Source organism: Myotis yumanensis, unplaced genomic scaffold (assembly GCF_028538775.1).
Source record: "Myotis yumanensis isolate MYYU_CA2020_CCGP unplaced genomic scaffold, mMyoYum1.0.hap1 SCAF_19, whole genome shotgun sequence".
In the NCBI taxonomy this organism is placed as follows: Eukaryota; Metazoa; Chordata; class Mammalia; order Chiroptera; family Vespertilionidae; genus Myotis; species Myotis yumanensis.
This window is the reverse complement of record NW_027223770.1, coordinates 8245350-8260411: the sequence shown is the minus strand read 5'-3', so window position 1 is coordinate 8260411 and position 15062 is coordinate 8245350. Positions and strand designations below refer to the sequence as shown.

The 15062-nt window shown below is 49.6% G+C and overlaps 1 long non-coding RNA gene across 1 annotated transcript in view; it reads left to right on the top strand.

Annotated features, from left to right (window-relative positions):
• Nucleotides 1–243: 243 nt before the first annotated feature.
• LOC138997843 (uncharacterized) overlaps nt 244–15062 on the top strand; it is a 64096-nt gene continuing 49277 nt past the window's right edge. Inside the window, exon 1 of the long non-coding RNA XR_011469027.1 lies at nt 244–299. This is a non-coding gene — a long non-coding RNA (uncharacterized lncRNA). The remainder of the gene's footprint in view (nt 300–15062) is intronic.

The following is a 15062-nucleotide window of genomic DNA, read 5'->3' as shown; positions in this document are numbered from 1 at the left end:
GGTCTGATATCACAGGTAATGAGGGAGTGGGTGTAGCATTGCTCTCTTCTCTCCCCAGTTACAGATGTTCCTTGTCTTCTTAGTTCTCCCCCAGCAGGCAGCTCTGTGCAGTAAGAAGCCTCTGGGTGAGGTGGGGACATCTGGGTTTGTGTCCCTCTGTCACTTTCTCACTATCTTAGGCAGACTCCTTGTTCTCTCTCCATCTCAGGTCCCCACCTGTGGAACAAGGACACATGATTGATGGACAACTTTTGTCCTTTCTGACAGCAAAACTCACTGATGACCCCAGCCTCTCTCAGGTACGGACAAACTGTGCCAGTTTTCAGGGATTGCTTTGTGTCTTTTAAAAAAATTGTAATTAAACTCAGTGATTATGTGCCTTGGGCTGAGGAAGTAATTTTCTGGTCTTCCTTGGATTCTGGGTTAAAGAAAATTAAGATTCAAAAGAGGGTAGCAAAAAGCAGTTTGGATAAAATATATTTTTAAAAGTGGGGTAAAAGGACTTTTGAAGGCAGCCAGACCTGGGGTTCAGATCTTATCTCTGCTACTACTTATTGGCTGTGTGTCTATGGACAAGTTACTTCACTGCTCTGTGTTTGAGTTTACTTACCTGCTCAACAAAGATAATAACTTCCTCCTGGAATTATTGTACTGTTATGAGACAATATTTGCAAAGGGTCTAGTACAGTGCCTGGTATACATCAAATTATTACTCAACGAGTAGGAGCAATACCTACTTTAGTTCTTTTTAGAGTTGGAAGAGCCATGTAATAATTTGGGTTAGGTTCTGCTACATGAAACAGAAATACACAAATAACTATAGCCTAAACCAGTGGTCGGCAAACTGCAGCTCGCAAGCCACATGCGGCTCTTTGGCCCCTTGAGTGTGGCCACGAAGTTTCAATTGCACTGTACTGCACACCCGCACGTGGTATTTTGTGGAAGAGCCACACTCAAGGGGCCACAGTTTGCCGACCACTGGCCTAAACAAAATAGATGTGTATTTTTCTCTTATGTAAAACTAGAGGCCCGGTGCACAATTTTGTGCACGGGTGGGGTCCCTTGGCCTGGCCAGTGATTGGGGCTGATTTGGGCCATCTTGCCCAGTCCCAATCAGGGCCAATTGGGGTTGGCCGGTGGAGGGGAGGGACTATGGGAGGTTGGCCAGTGCAGGAGGTTGGCTGTGGGAGCACACTGACCACAGAGGGCAGCTCCTATGTTGAGCGTCTACCCCTTGGTGGTCAGTGCATGTCATAGCTACCGGCTGGTCGTCCGGTCATAACAGTCACTTAGGCTTTTTTATATCTATAGATAAACCCAGAGATGGTCAGTGCAGAACTGGCCTGGCCACTCTGCTGATATCCCAAATAACCCAGACTCCTCCCAGCTCAATATTCCAGAATCCCTAAAGTGTGGCCTCATCCTCATGGCCCAGAATGGCTGCTGGAGCTCCAGCTATCACACTGCAAATAGCGGTTTAGAAAAAGGGGGAGAGAATGGGCTAGTTTCTCCCTTATTTAACAAAACTATAGGATACCCAATTAAATTAAATACAGGTTACATTTTCAATTTTGGATAAATATGTGGAGAGTGGCTGCAGTGTTTGGACAGGTTCAAGCCTCAGACTAATGGGAGGGCACAGTCCTCTCATGGCCACGTACAAGTCCCAGCTTGGAGGGCAGAGCCCTTCCAGCACAATTATAGCCATCAGTTGTAGTTGTAAGCTTGAACCTATGGTCCGAACACGGCCCCATGTGCCTGAGTGATGTGGGCTTGATAGAGTTCAGGTGCATGGAATTGAGTAGGATGGAAACCCATAAGAATGTGGTAAACATCTTGACCACGCCCTTACTTTGCCTCGTGGAATCTGGCTATAAAATAAAGACACGGCTTGTAGTCCGTGGCGCTGTCTCTCTCCATCAGAGAGGGCAGCGTCCCACCGAGACCCAGCTTTCTTTTCTTGTCTGTCTTTTCTAATCCTTCACTGCCCCCTCTCAGGGTCACTGAACCTGTCTGAGCTGGCGCGGCACATAAGGTGCCCAATCTGGGGCTGAGTATGCCATGGCCGTGCCAGCCCACCATATAAATAATTTTAGCATAAGCATTTGTGATATACATAAATGGAAAATTGTCGTTTACTTGAAATAAAAATTTAACCAGGTGTCCTATCACCTGGTTCTATTTTATTTGGCATCCCTATCCCTTAAGGACAGTTCTCATTTCTACTTATATTTGTTGGTCAAAACCTAGTCATATGGTCAATCTCTCTGGCAGGAAAACTGAGAAATACAATTTTTATTCTGGATGACAATGTGCCCTGCTACAAATTAGAGTATTATCAAAGGGAGAAAAAAGCAAACCGATATTGAGGGTAGACAACAATGTAACCTGTGAACAAGGGGTGACAGTATTTAATGTGCTTCAGTACAGTGGGCAAGGCCAGAGGAAAATCAATTCAATTAAAATACTGTCATAACTTATATTTGCTCAGTGAGTTAGATACTCACAATGGCCATATGGGTAGATTTGGTCATCTCTTTGATCTGAAAAAACACTCAGAGAGGTCACCTAACTCACTCCAGGTCACATAGAAGAGAAATTAGCTGGCAATCCAAGTCCACAGTCAACGCCACCGTTTTGAGTGTCTACTTTGTGCCTGGCGTGGTATCAGACTGGAAAACCTCGTGAAAACAGGAGATACTCATTTGTGTATTATTTTATCCATGGTATCTTCACGGCATCTGGCACATAGTAAGTGCTTTGGCATAGTATTAGTTTTCCCTTGGCTCGGAGTGTGTGCACAGCTTAGTTGGGCCCTCTCCCTGGATCTCACAGGGCTGCCATCCAGGTGTCCGCTGGGCTGCGTTCTTATCAGGAGGTGTGACTGGGGAAGAATTTGCTACCAAGCTCATTCAGGTTGGAAGGATTTATTCTCTCTGGTTGTATAAGTGGTGGCAGCTTGCTTCTTAAAGGCCAGCAGGAAAGGGAAGGTCTGACCTCAGGGTGTGTCTGTCGTAAAGGCTTTCACCTGATGAGGTCAGGCTCACCCAAGATAATCTTCCTTTCGATTAACTCAAAAAACAACAGACTTGGCACCATAATTTGCAAAACCTCTCCATCTTTGGCTATTCTATTGGCTAGAAGAGAGTCACAGGTTACACCCACATTCAAGGGAACGGGGTTATACTGGGCATGAGCACCAGGCTCAGGAATCTTTGGGCCACTCTTGAGTCTGTCTGCCACAGTACAAACCAATATCTGCTAAATAAATAACTGGCTGAATGACTATATTAATGACATAATGAACACTAAAGACCCATGTAAAAGAGATGATCATCTGGCTCTAACTAGTGTGTCTTTTCTCTACAACATAACACTCACCTCATCCCTGGGGGGTGCCTTCTCGCTTTGAGGTTCCCAATCCTGTGACCCAGTGTCTCCTGCCTTGTGCCTAAGACACTAGGTACCTGCAAGGCGGGAACAAAGAACCCCAAACAAAGAAGCCACAGTAGGCAGGAAGGCCGTATATCACACAGCAGCCTCGGCGTGGGGAGCCCTGTTGAGGTGCAGATAGCGTTTTTATGTTGGTAGAATCGTGGTAATGGGGAACACATTTTTAATAAACAGCTGCAGCATCGGGGTGTCTGTGGTAGCTGTTTCTTCACACTCACACAGTAGGGATTGATTACCGACCTGAAGCCGTGTCTCCTAGGAACTGGAAGTATGTCCTTCCTGGCTTTTTACACACATCCCAAGCTGCCGTGGGCTTCAGCTCTGTCCGTGAGAAGCTCAGAGATCCTTTTTGTGTTTTTCGAGGTGAGGGGATGGAGTGTTAGCCAAAGTGAAGTGCTGGAAGTCTACCGTGCTGGTGCCAGCACATCTGACAGATTAACGCGGATGACTAATCCTGCCCAGCCCCTGCCACGCCAGGCACTTTCCCGAGCCCAGTGTGGTCCTTCTCTGGCTGCTGATGCTCCTCAGGCACCTCTCTTAGCCCTGTTCTCCTTCTCATTCTGCATGTTGGGCCTGGATGGTCCTCACTGCCCTCCTTACCACCCCTGCTGGAGACTTGCATCTGCCCCTCCTGATCCGCTCTCCACCTACCCCCACCCCTCCCTCTCTGTGCTGGGAAGGGAGGCACCAGCCAGGGCTGGAGGGTGGAAGCACGGGGAGGATGTGCTGTTCATTCCTGCCCCCTCCCTGCTGGGCTGTGGGCTGGCTGCCCCCCTCTCCAAAGACCCCTTAGGCAGCCCCTCTTCCTCCGCCTCAGCGCTCTTCAGGTCCTGGGAAGCACTCCCACGTGCCCTTTCAGGCCTCAGGCTGGTGGGATGGTCAGTTTGATGTGTCAGCTTGGCGAGGCTGAACTACACGTCATTTAATCACATACTAATTTTTGTGCGTGCAGAGGGGGAACTCCTACAGCCAGTAAAGTCTGGGCGGGAAATGGCACCAACAAAGATGGAAGGGGGCTGAGCAGATTCCTGGGCTAAAGGGCAGCTGTTGGAAAACAATGGGAAAATTCCACCGAGGTGGCAAAGGGCAAGGTGATGGAGGCCCTAAAAAGTGAGAAGTCATGGTTAAGAGCAAAGTCCCTGGATTCAAATCTTGCCTTCACCATTTGGAGACCATTTGACCTTGAATACGTCACTTTACCCTTTTGGCTCTCAGTGACCTCATCTGTAAAAGGAAGATCATGAAAATGAAGCTTCAGGGCCCCTCATTCTCACAGGCTCCTTCAAGTCCCCAGAAGAGGTTCCTAGCAATGTTTCCATAGGATTATATGATTTTGCAAAAATGGTAATTTCATAGTTTTTCTTAAAGAGGACCCTCTAATTGAATAAGCTTTAGGTTCCACAAAACCTAGATCTCCTTCCCCCTCCTGCCAGCCTACCTGTCTACCTCCTAGGATCCCAAGGATTAAATACAAGCATGTGTCTAAAGCCCTTAGCATAGAGCTCTTCATACAGTATATGCTCAGTAAATGTTAGCATCATGACCATCGCTACCTCTATCATCATCGCTGTATTCGTCAGAATATTTGAAGGCAAATAAGAGAAACTAATTTGAGAAGGAACGGAATTATTGGGAGAATTTCTGGCAACACCTAGAATTGGCAAGAAGACTGGCGAACCAGACCCTGGAGATGAGCTGGATCCGGGCGGCAAAGGGGTCCTGTCTCTCATCTCTGCAGACCGTGTTCAACATCATTTCTTTTTATGAGTTTACATTTCCCCCCCCTGAAGAGGAGTGTTCCCATCTTTGCAGATAAGACAAATAGGTCTGCCTTTAAATATTTCTATTACTTAAAAGTTCATAAATCTGTTGGTTTAAAACTGTCAGCACGATGGGAAAATCCTGAGATGGAGCCACACTTATCACCAGGTGAGGAATTTGCCCAAAGTGGGGTCAGAATGCTGAGTGAAGGAGGTGGCAGTGCCCAGAAGTGGGCTGCCTCCTCGTCCCACCCATGACCCTCCCCCTCTATAGAAACATTTGAAAATCTGCCTTTAATAGCCAGATGTCATCTGACACAGTGATCCAGCCCACTGTAAGTTTCCTCACCCGCTCCAGTGTCCTTCTGTCAGGCATGCGCTGACACCAGGGACAAATGCCCCTCCACCCCAAACCAGAGTGGCCTTATTTCTGTTTGGGAAATAAGTTCTTTCTACTTACCTCTCATTCTCTGCAGAGTGGTCAAAAACGACTCAGGGCAAGTGAAGGGCATGGGTTCCAGACTAGGATGTACTGGTAAGTATTGAGCAGCTGCCTCTCTCAGGGGCAGGGAGCCCTGATTTGTAGCATTTGTCCATTTCCCTGGTGTAAGTACTCCCACCGTGGCCGACATCACTGAACTCAGGAAGTGATACTAAATAGCACCCCATTCCATAGGATTTCCACCTTCAGTAGGTAACAATGACCTCCAAAGTGCAGGAAGTGATCATTTGAGTATTAATTGCCTTTGTTTTAAAACATGTTTTATTTTATTGTAACCATATGTAACTTAATTTTTAATAATGACTGCATTTAACCAGCTCACAAAAGTCCTAAACATTTACTAGTTGGCTGTTGCAAATTGATACAAACCAGTGCAGCACAGCACTGGCTCCAGAACCCCCTGTGGGATGCAGGGTTGAACACCAGCACCGCTGATTCTTTCTCTGTGACCTTGGGCAACTTATTTAGCTTAAGCTACCGCTGCGAACTTGCTATGTAAGTCACACACGCTGCCAAACCCTGGATTTGATCTTTGCAAGAACCCTAGGAGGCATACACCATTAGCAATGCCCGTTTACAGATGGCAGAACTGAGGCACAGAGGGGCCATGTGACTTGTCCGAGATGCCACAGCTGGTAAGTGGTGGGCTGGGATTTGAACCCAGGCCATCGGCTTCTCTTGCAGGCCTAACCACTGCCCCACACCACCTCTCCATGCCGCTGAGCTGAGCCTCAGTCTCCACCTGCAAAATGCAAGTGCTATTGTGGCTCCAGGGGGTGGTTGTGAGGATGTAAAGATGGAGTGAGCTCATGCAAGTGACCATTGGGCGCGCCATGTGGCTAAGTGAAGCTCATGTGAATGGCAGCCATTGCAAACAAGCTAGGGAAAGGGCTCCAGACACTTCTGTTCAGCAGGCTTCCTGGGGGTGAGGGGGCAGCTCATCAGAGCACAGGGCTGCACAACTTACTATCGACCCTCGCTGGAGAGTCCCGATGAATCACCAGCTGTCATTCTATTATTACCCAGGCTTCAGGCCCAGCCTCTTATCTGTATTCACTTGGCCAAAGTATGCTCTCTCCCCACAGAGACCTCAGTGCACAGCACTGGCGGATTTGCAAAATGAAGCCGAAGTTTAAAGCATCCACCGGTTTCCAAATCCTGCTCTCCGTCCCACCGGGTGGCAGTCAATGGAAATCTGGCCTGACCCCAGCCTTCCGAGGTTGGCCCTGGAGAAGGGTGGCTAATTCCTCCCCCAGTAACTGCCACTGAGCCTTCCTTCAGGCAGAACCAGGCAGGGTTTTGAGAAGCCTGCAGTGTGTCCCAATTGTACCTCTGAACCAGGGGTTGGGAATCCTTCATTTGTATCTGCCTTTCTTTGCTGTCTGTGCTTTTGAGAGACAGGCCCCAAATCCAGGCTCCTCTTCCGCTGGCTTCGTGTTGGACTTTGCCAAGGGGAGACCAATAGAAGAGGGTGGCAGGAGAGAGCTGCGGGCACGTATTCCCCTGGGTCCCTCTGTGCCAGCCCTACGTGGGCTTGAGTGCCTGCATTCCTCTATCAGAGGCGGCCTCAGTGGGTCCGAAGGTGACAATGATTTCCCCACTTGCAGCCTCGGGATCCTCCACCATCCTTACTAGTTTCCTTAACCCAGCCCACACCTTTGTAAATAACTTTTTTTTTTTTTTACTCCTGAGTGTGAATCTGTTCCCTCCAGATTCTAAAACCCTTCTCTGAACCTCAGTTTCCCCATCTGTGAAACGGGTCCTCTCCTTCCCAATCCACCTTGAGAGGTTGCCTCAAGGGCAAAGCAAAACCTAGGTGGGAACATTCCCTGGGGAAAACAAAAGTTCACAGTGCCACCCAGGAACCAGGCATTTGTGTTATTAATAAAAGCCAGATAGGTCTGCTCCATGTGCCCCTGCCTCTCTCCTTGGAATCCCCTCCCCTCCCACGCCCCCTGACCCCCGCCCCCCCCACGGCTCCTCCTTGACAGCCTCCTCCCCTGGCTGATGTTCCCACTAAAGCCATCTTCCCTTCCCCCGCCTGCCCTGCCCTGCGTGTCTGCTGAGGGATGAAGCGCCCGGCTAATATAGGCGTGTTTACATTAAAATATAAGGACAATTACACCAGCCGATCTAATAGTCAGCTCTGTATATGTTACCAAGTACTTAGGCCTCTCTTTGGGAAAGCCATTATGCCCATGTGATTCCCCTCAAAGCCTTTCTTGAGGATTTTGTTTTGACAGGAGGGCATTAAGGGGTTGAAACTGATAGCATAAGCACACCACTTACACACTTTGATCCGATCGGCCCCTACTTCTCCTAGAGAAAGTCTTGTATATATTAGGAAGGAAATTAATTTTATGGATGCTGTGGCTTTGCTGGTTAATGGCCAGCAAGTCGGCTGGTCCCAGAAGGCGAGCGGTGGGAGGTGGACTCGCTCCTTTCCTCCCCGGCTCCCTGTCCATGGTAAGGACAGTCCCAGGGAAAGGCCCGCCCGTGGGCACCAGCCAGCCAGAGCCGGGGATGCTGCAGGACACGGGCGATGTGGCTACAGCCTGGGCCTTCTGACCTCTTCTCACCAGGGATGTCAGGGGGGCTCATTGCATCCTGGGCATTTGGCCCAAGACAAGGCCAGGGCACATGGCACACGCTTCTGGCACTGGGAGGAACTCAAATACCATAATTTGAAAGATCTAAGACCGTAAACTGGTAGCATATATTTATGTGGGGGCACACTTCAAACAGAGCTAGAAAAGGAAAGGACCTCAGTAGGGGATAACTTATTGGGGCCTCAGTTTCTTCTTATGCCCACCATTTAGCTCAATGAGCACTTGCCCCCAGGTGAGCCTGGCAAAGGGCCAGATGGGAACGAGGCTCCTGTGTTTTTCTCGGCTCCCATGTGCTGAGTATGATGCTAAAGGTCAAGTTGATAGTGTGTGTACAGCGTGGCCCACCCAGCCACAACCTCTGGCAGCCAACTGGTCCTCCACCTGAGGGAAGATGGTACGTAAAGCCAAGTTTGGGGTATGTGTGATTCTTGCCTTTCTCGTGGACTTTACAACTTCACTACCCCACTAAAGGTAACTCCTTATACTTTTAAAAAATAAATTCAAGTAGGTTTTAAAAAAAGTCTGTGAAGATGATCATTAACATCATCATCAGATTTGGGGTGGGGAGTGGGTGGGGAATAGATGAAACGAGGTTACAGACGTTGACAATTATTGAAGCTGGTGATCAGTACCTGGGGGTACATTAGAAAACTTAAGCCTGATCGTATAATGAATACCTCATCTCCATTCTCTAGAACAGCGGTTCTCAACCTGTGGGTCACCACCCCTTTGGGGGTCGAATGATCCTTTCACAGGGGTCGCCTAAGACCATCGAAAAACATATATAATTACATATTGTTTTTGTGATTAATCACTGTGCTTTAATTATGTTCAATTTGTAACAATGAAATTGGGGGTCACCACAACATGAGGAACTGTATTAAAGGGTTGAGAACCACTGCTCTAGAATGTACTGCAGAGGTGGAGAACAGGGCAGGCTAGATGTCCTATGGTGGGAATTGAACATAACCCCAGTTGAGTGTGTGTGGGATATGAGAATGTCATTCATTATATTTGGGGTTTTTTGTTTTTTCCTGATGAACAAAAGGAGCGGGTGACTTTCTGGCACAGGGTGCCAAGGCATGAGTTCTGCAGTTGGGTAGCCATGGTTAGAGCCCAGTTCTCTCCCTGAGGGACCCAGGCAAATGACTTGACCTCTTTGAGTTTCAGTCTCTTTATCTGTAAAATGGGGATGATAATGATGTGACAGGACTGATAACAGCATGGGGGAAGGGCCTGGCTCCATCCAGGCACTCAGCAGGTGGTTGCCGGGGTCCATGTGTGTAAGCTTTGGCCACTCAGCTGTACTCTCCTTCTAATAGCAACACTCTGTGACTTTCCTCTGGGGAAATGCTCCCCTCTTCAGTCCTTGTAATCTGTGCTGTTGGCTCCACCCCTAGCCACAGATGACCAATCACAGCCCCTTCTACCTTGAGGATTGATTAGCAGATGCCACGTGATTCTATTAGAGCCAACTGGTGCATTCTAGACTTTCCCTGGGTCTTCTAATGGAAAAGCATGTTCCCTTCATGTGTTGCAGGCGAGCATGTAATCCTAGAGTTGCCATCAGCCGCTGCTTAGGGAAAGCCAAGTCTGAGGGAGGTTGAACATGTCCAGGAAGAGAGACAGAGAGACCCACCCAGGCCTCTTTCAAGCCATTCTTCCATGCACTGCATTTTTCAGTTACTTTAGCCAGCTGGTTGCCTTTGGGGCTTAAGTCAGTTTTAGGTTTTCTGTCTCTTGTGATGGAAAATTCTAACTGAATACTGACTTTTGCCATTACTTTTCTCATTTGTCCGTGTGAACACCCTGTCTTCAAAGCTATTATATGAAACTTCTTTCCAGGACAGTGCCCTTGGGAATCTGTTACTCTAATACGATATTATCCACCCGCTTTGTAATCTGTGTATTGGTAGTGTTTCTTGGGGTTGATATTATCGCTCCACGTGGATGAGCATCAGGATGACACGGCTGAAGTGGGAGGGAAAAGAGACCCATCCCGGCAGGCAAATTCCCCAGAGGCCCCACCCCTGCTTGGCAGGACCCCTCCTATATGATCAGTGGGGTTGGGAACCTGATACCCCCAACACACTTTGGGGTAAGCACAGGGGCTTCATGAATCTGTAATTTCAACAAGGCAGCGAAAGGGATAAGAAGTCCTTGACCAGTTTGTGTTACAAGGGACTCGAACCTCATCAGCCCATTTCCCATTATCCATTGCTGCATAAGCAGTCCCCCAAAGTGAATGGTGTAAAACAACAACTGTTTTATTAGGTTCACAGGTTCTGCAGGCCAGGACTCAGGCAAGGCCCATGGGAGGTCACTTATCTCTGTCCCACAGTATCTGGAGCTTCAGCTTAAAAGACAGATGGCTAGTGAAGGCTTGAACAGCTGGAATCATCTGGAAGCTCCGTAATCATATATCTAGCGCCTGGGTGGGGCTGCCTGGAATGCTAGGTTCCGCCTGGGCTCCACTCGGCATGGCGGCTGGGTCCCACGAAGGAACACCTAGAGAAAGTGGAGGCTACGTGACCTTGGCCTCTGCCTCGGAAATCATGCAGCATCACTTCTGTCAGATTCCACTAGTCACAGGTGGGTCGCTAAGGTGTCCAGATTCAGAGGGGAGGGAACTGATTCCACTTCTTGGTGCGAAAGTAGCAAGGTAGCATTACAGAAGAGCATGGTGGACAAGGGACATCACTGCAGGCATCCTTGGAAAATGCCACCTACTATGGGCCACAGGTAGTCTCATTGTACTGGGGACAGAGGACATGACACCCAGTGTTTACTGAGAATTTCTGTTAACTGCTGCGCCCAGCCTTTTATACACATGATCACATTTCATTCTAACCTCAACTCGATGAGGCAGCCACTACCTTTATGTTCCTATTACAGTGGAGGGAACCGAGGCTCAGAGAGGGCAAGTGACTTGCCCAAAGTCACCCAGCTAGCAAGTGGAGGAGCTGAGACTCGAACCCAAACCTGCAGGAGGGTAGCCGCACTCTTTGTACCAAGCTGTTTTGCCTAAAACTACCTTTTTCCTCTTCCACCTGTCCCCATTCTGCTTGTCTTTGAGAAATTCTTCTTTTTCAAGAAAGGTCCTGCTCTTTTAGTTTTGCCTGATTTCATCAAGATACATAGAGCATCATCTCTGCTCTGATAGGTAAAGGAGGGACTACTACCCCATTTAAAAGATGGGAAAACAAAGGCTCAGAGAGGGAAAGCAACTTGACAAGGTCACCCTCAAGGTCCCTGGCTGACTTACCAATCAGTTCATGGATTGCTCATCACCCTTGGCCAGTGCGGAGACTGGGCCCCCCTGTGATATCTGAGCGGAGGGTTCCTGCTGCCCCGTTTGCCTCACCACGATCACTCCTCTTGTACCCCTTGTCGCTTTGAGGATTGCTGTGTCTCCAGTCGGGCTGCTCCCAGGGTTGTCAGGCACATAAATGATGGGTTTCTTTGGCCCTGTTTCTTCCCATCTCGACCCAATCTCCCTTGCTCTTCCCATACCAGCCTGGCCTCCCAAGCTATCTCGTCCCCTCCCCGGTGGGGGATTATGGCACATTCAGAGAGTGTCCAGCCCTGAGAAATGTTTACACTAGAGATTAGCATTTATCTCTATACTTTCAACCTCTCTCCCCATGCTCCGTGCTGCTGTCTGCCTGGGGGAAGCGGACTGGCCCCCAGAGGTGAGAGCCAGCCCGGCTGGGGCCACCTCCCTGGCATCTGGGTCCCCTGAACCCTCTTTCCCACCATCATGGGGTCACTTCTTTTCTGCTGTTCTTATTTAATCTCTGAAAATCCTGGGGTTTCTGGATGAAGGTCAGACTCTCGCTAAAAATGAAGTCTGGGGAATGGGCTCTCACCAGACAGCAGACCTGCTGGTGCCATGATCTTGGACTTCAGCCTCCAGAACCGTGGGAAATGTTTGTTGTTTACAAGCCACCCAGGTTTTGGTATTTTGTTAGAGCAGCCCAAGCAGGCTAGGACCGCATGCCACATGGCGAGCGCCAGCTGCATGCAGGGCTCTGTGCCAAAGGCATTTGCAAATGGTGTCTTTATGATCATCCCAATGGGGGTGCTGTTGTTGTTGCCTTTGCCTAGAAGGAAAGGTTGAACCCAATTGCCTGAGGCAACCTATCCAGTGGGTTGGAGGGCTTAGCTTCAGAGGCTGGGCCTGCCCTGCTCCTCACCTGTCAGGCTGGGAGGAGCTGTGCGCTGGGCCAGCGATTCCAAAGCACAGCCCTGGGAACGTGTTAGGAATGCACATTCTCAGGCTGCTCCCCGGACCTGCTGAGTCAGAGACTCTGGGTGTGGGGGCCTGCAGTCCGTGCTTCACAAGCTGCTTGGGCGACTCCACTGATGGGAAGTTTGGGAACCCCTCTCCTAGTCTAGGCAGACCTCAAATGCCTAGAAATGAGTGACGACAGCGAGAAGTCCCAGCCTGTCCCTGCAGGGCTCTGGGGAGGCAGACTGAAGGCACAAGAGAATTAGGCAGCAGATGGCGGGAGAGGGAGAGAAGGCCAAAGAAGACAAGAAAGGGGCAGAGGTGAGAAAGAAAGGAAGCTGGAGAAGGAGGCAGGAAGGTATTTACTCCAGAAAGATCCAGAGCTTTCCAGAGAAAGACGTGCTGGCCAGCATTGATTGAGCCTGTGCCCTGCACCAAGCAGAGTGAGGACCAGATTCCCAATCAAGTGGGGGACAGGACCCAGCATGGGACAATAGTGGAGATACGGGCAGATCACCACGGCCTTATTGAGGGGCTGGACACGATGGAAATACTCACCAGGAAAGACCTGGTGAGGACGGAATGCCTCCAGTGGCGGCCCCTGCAGCTGATCCAGATGGCACTGCAGGAGAACGTGGGCTGGGCTGGCCTGGGAAAGCTCACTCGTGGCATCGGGAAATGCAAAGAGCAGGGTGTACATCAATACACAGAGTATCTTCCTGTTAAAGAGACATCATACATGGAAACAGAGGACAAGGCACCCACCCTCCCCATGTTACTACTCTAGGGATTGTTAGACAATTGGTGATTTCTTACATTTCTTTCTGTTTTTCCTGATATTTCTGCACAGAGTGTGTAAGGCTTCAGAAATAAGATTTTTGAAAGGAGAATCAATGCTTTCAATAGCATGGGTGACCAGGAAAGGGTTCAAGCGATTGGATGGTACAAAGAAGACTTTTTAAAAATCCACTAATGATTACAAGGTGCTAAATGCCCGGTTGCTTAGTATTTACCTGATATTCCCCCATACACCATCCCTTCTCCTACACGCATGCAGCACATACACGCACCTGGCCTTGCCCACCTTTACCAGCTCCTGAGCTGTATCCTTAGGCTTGCTATCCTTTGGCTTAAGCAAGAGGGTCCCAGCCCTTTAAAGGTGCAGTTCTCCTGAGAAGCCAAGATGGCCATAAAAGGTTGTTTGTACTAAAAACCTTTAGACTTGGGTGTAAGATGGGGTGGGGGTTCTTCCAGTCATCTTGGAAGTGAGTAAATTGGGGGCAAATATTTTTTGTCCCTCCTTCGGATTTGGGGGTGGAGAGGAGACCGTGGTTATAGTCCAGCAGAGGGGATCGCTGGGACCCAACATCAGTATCCACCCATTGGGCTTAATGGAGGACAAGGTGCCTAGGGCAGGCTGCCCCCAACACAGCCTACCTCCACCCCTTTCTATGGAAGTGCCCCAGGTCCTGAGCTCTCCTGGTCTCCCATGGATTCAAAGGCCAGTGGGAGAGGCCCGTGCCCTAATAGTCCCCACTCATCTGATAGGACCCAGCTGTCCAGGGGAGGAGAAGGCACATTAGATAAGACAGTCAAACAAAGGCTGGGCTTTGTATATTTGATTTGTCTGACCCAATTCCCAGGCCCCACAGGGACGGGTTCAGAGCTGGGGGACGGGGTGAGGAAGGGGGCATGGTTTTCATCTCTCTCCCCAAGGCTGTCGCAGGCTTTCCTAGACCAGTAGCCACTTCCCCGGGGTTCCCTGCCCACGAGCTCCAATTCTGCAGGCCACAGACCCGAGTTTGAGTCCTGGCCCTGCGCACATCATCACCCTCTCTAAGACTCGGTTTCCCTCCCCTCATGAAGCCTCTCACCAATCTGAGTACCACACTGGAGTTTAAAGACATCTATCATGATATAACCTGACCCCTAAGTGGGACAACTGACACTTCACTGTGCTCACACAAGTGGCCGTCTCTTCCAGGTCTGGGAACAAAACCCGCCTATCAGGGCTGATTGGGAGATAGTGGATTGGCCCCCAGACTGTCTCTTTCTGAGGAATTTTCATGAGTCACGCTGACTTGGCATAGAAGAGGCTCTGCTGTGCAGGTCCAACGCAGGGAGAAAGATGACAGGTAACTAGAGCTGGGTTGGTACAGAACATTCTGGAATATTCCGGGACTCCCCACATTCAGGAGCATTCCAACAAAGCTAACAGGGTGAACGCTGGAGCGAATGCACCCAGGTCTCACATGCCAGCCGGAAATGGGAATAAAGCCTCCATGGTGGCCGAGCTGGGGACTAAGCTTGTTGCTGTGACGGTGTCGCATTTTGTTCTAAGGAAAGTGGCGCAGGAGCAGTGTCTCCTTGGAGCAGAGACCTTGCTCTGCCACTTGCTTCTCGGATGCTGTGATGTCTACAGACACTGGGAGAGCCTTCAGCTGTCAGCTCCCTCGGGGATCTTGTCAGTTGCAGTCACACTCTTCTGGGGGTGGCCCACATATCAT